A 3,625-nucleotide genomic window follows, 5' to 3' on the forward strand; every position below is an offset into this window, starting at 1 on the left:
GCCTGCCTGATTTCATCTGAATATATAAAAGTATAGAGAAACATTCAAAAGGTCAATGTGTAATCAACTGTATCTATATTTTTCATTCGTTCTCATTATTGCACTACATGAATGTCAAACTTGTTCACAGAGAATCAAACAAAGGAAATATTAACCAAACACAAATTGTGTTTTGACCATTTATTTGCAGCCCTATCTTGCATGTACAAGTATTTAGCCCAAATGCTTGTTGATGTGCCGGTCGGTAGTAACAATAGTTTTAAAATGTTGCATTCAAGTAGAAACATGAAAAAGGTCAAATTGTCTTAGTGACCAATCAATAACTGGGCAAAATATCTTTACAATTGTATTGCCCAGTCTGATTGTGGACAATTTTATTGAGGAGTAAGTTAAGTGTATGCACGTTTGTCAGTCCGACCTCAAAGGTGAAGGTCAAATTTAAGGTTAAAGGTTAAATTTTGACAAAGAACTTGTCCTGGCTGTTACTATGTCATTCATTATGCAATTATGATTTTAAATAATTTTCCGCAAACACTTGCCATGAGATAAGGTAAATCACCCCTTAGGAAAGATCAATACCAATGGCCTATGATCAAACTTTGCATGGTGAAGCGTGTGAAATGATTTCATGCATTATTAACAATGGGCCTGACATGTTGCCAACAGACATCTACTTTGTACGTTTGTGAAATAAAGTTTTGTATGGTAAAAATAGTTAAATATTTTCCCGTTTTATATATTTGTCACGGCTTGCATTACGTTGAGGTCATAGGATGATTGAAATCATACAGGTCCTATGAGTACCGGTATTTAGTATAAGCAATAGAGTACAAGAAATATATGATACTTCAAGTTACATATTTACCTTCATGTTTATCTCTAACAATTAATTATTCAGCGTACTGCCTAATTATCAGAAATAAATGTAACAAGCTTAATATGATTGCTGGTTATTTGATATTGGAAATGCTCAGGACTTCCGAAAACACTACAAAGTCATCACTTCCAAATATATTGTTTCATTAGAAGCTTAATTGCTGCTATAAATCACAGCCACAATATAGCCACTTCATGCAAAAACAGGTCTTATGCCATATGCGGCCAGCATAGCTCAAGACCAGTCTGTGCATTTGCGCAGTCTGGTCAGGAGCTACCCTGACCATTTACGAGACCACAAAACCATGCGTGACTTAATAGCAGACAGGGTAGCTCCATTAACAGAACACGAGATGCAAGTGATACAAACTTGTTAGTATTCATAGGTCATAACTGACAATTATAAGATTGATTTAGTTTGATAAGTATTAATCAAATTTAACCGTTTCAGTTGATCCATTTATTATTCATATTGTGTTCGATGATACTGTGATGTGTATGAATGACTGACTTGCACACTAAAACCTCCATAATTTTTCCAAACAATTTCTTTGACTACAAAACCATGTGACATTAATAATTAATAAGCCAAGTTTTTTCCTTGGTTCTACAAACTGTTAATCAATACTGTTTGTTTGCAAAGTGGCATGGACTTTTTCTAATAGTGTTGAACTGCCCTATTGCCTTCATATTGTTTTGATACAAGTCATACTTATAAGTTAAATAAAATAGTTTGATAGATTGCTGACCATTTCCCTGTTTTAAATCGCAGTATATGTTGAGTTAAATGAGAACAATTCATTCAAATGTTCTAGCACAAGTTGTTTAATGGCCTCAAAGTATTTGTTTTTGTTGAAATGGATGTGTTTCTTGTTTGTCTGTTGATAAGATGAAGTGTTGTTTAACATAAGCTCGTAAAACTTTATACATCAAGGTTGTTGAAACGTGACTTTTGTAGATATTGTGAATAGTTTACAACTGCTCAGATGATCATGTTTTAAACATTATGTTTTGGGAATTGGACAATGTTATGAGTTTTACTGGACAATGTTATGAGCTTTACTACTAGAATAGTTATATGGGATGAAAATATCAGAAACTAATGCAGATCTACTTTATTTGTTTTATTGTTGATTATGTGACATGGTGAATTTATTGTTGCATAATTGTCCTAAGATTCCAACAAATTTCAGTTTTTGGAAACTTTGAAAAACAACTTTTTTGTGAAACTCGTGGTTGCTATAAAGGCATTACAAAACAGAAACTGACCGTTAAGAATTCAACTGTTATTACCTTTTTGCTTAGAAGACAGCAGCACAATTAAAAAATGACGTCAAAGTATTTTCATATTATGTCAGCTTTAGCTGGTAAGTATGTTTTTGTTAAATTTAATTAAATTAAATTGTAATATTAATTATAAATCATAAATATTCCCTTAAATAGATATCTCATGTCAACATCAGTTCTGAATTTTTTTTGTCTAACCTTTTTTTACAGAAAAAAATCAACGAAGTGTACTGATTTGCCTAGAATAATTAATTGAGCAGAAACTATCATACTGAGTATTTTACAATACTGAAATATCTATATTATGAAATAATATCTGCATAATCGTCATGTTCCCCACCTGCAAAATGATAACATACCCAAAAATCTTCATAGAAAATGTATTATTGAAATGAGATACATTTATTAAAAAATATCCAGGAGTAACATATTTAGAATATTATTATGTATGAATAATATAAATGTATTGTATTATTTTTATCCACCAAGCAACTAATGGGCTAATTTTTAGCTCACCTGATTGCTCAGGTGAGCTTTTGTGACCGGTCTTTGTCCGTTGTCCGTCCGTCGTCTGTCCACATTTGTTTGTAAACACTCTAGAGGCCACATTTATTGTCCGATCTTCATGAAACTTGGTCAGAAGCTTTGTCCCAATGAAATCTTGGTCAATCGAAACTGGTTAGTGCCGGGTCAAAAACTAGGTCACTAGGTCAAAAAAAAGAAAAAACTTGTTATCACTGTGGAGGTCACATTTCATGCCAAATCTTCTTGTAACTTTGTCAAAATATTTGTCTTAATGATATTTTGGTTGAGTTCAAAAGTGGTTCCGGTCCGTTAAAAAACATGGCCGCCAGTGGGCGGGTCATTTTTCCTAATTTGGCTAAAGAGAAACCTTGTAAACACTCTAGAAGTCACAACTTTTGCCCAATCATCATGAAAGTTGGTCAAAACATTGGTTTTATTGATGGCTCGGACGATTTCAAAAATGGTCCAGATCGGTGAAAAAACATGGCCGCCAGTGGGCGGGGCATTTTTCTCTATATGTATATAGTGAAAACATGTGAAAACTCTAGAAGTAACATTCTTGGACCAATTTTCATGAAATTTGTTCAGAACATTTGTTTCCTTGATATGAGAGTTGAGTTCGAAAATGGTTCCAGTCAGTTAAATAACATGGCTGCCAAGGGGGGGGGGGGGCAGTTTTCCTTATTTGGCTATAGAGAAACCTTGTAAACACTCTAGAAGTCACAATTTTTGCCCAATCATCATGAAAGTTGTTAAAAGAATTGATTTTATTGATATCTCGGACGACTTTGAAAATGGTCCAGTTCGGTAAAAAAACATGGCCGCCAGTGGGCGGGGCATTTTTCTTTATATGTATATAGTGAAAACATGTGAACACTCTAGAAGTCACATTTTTGGCCCAATTTTCATGAAATTTGTTCAGAACATTTGTTTCTTT

Source organism: Dreissena polymorpha, chromosome 2, assembly GCF_020536995.1.
Source record: "Dreissena polymorpha isolate Duluth1 chromosome 2, UMN_Dpol_1.0, whole genome shotgun sequence".
Taxonomy (NCBI): Eukaryota; Metazoa; Mollusca; class Bivalvia; order Myida; family Dreissenidae; genus Dreissena; species Dreissena polymorpha.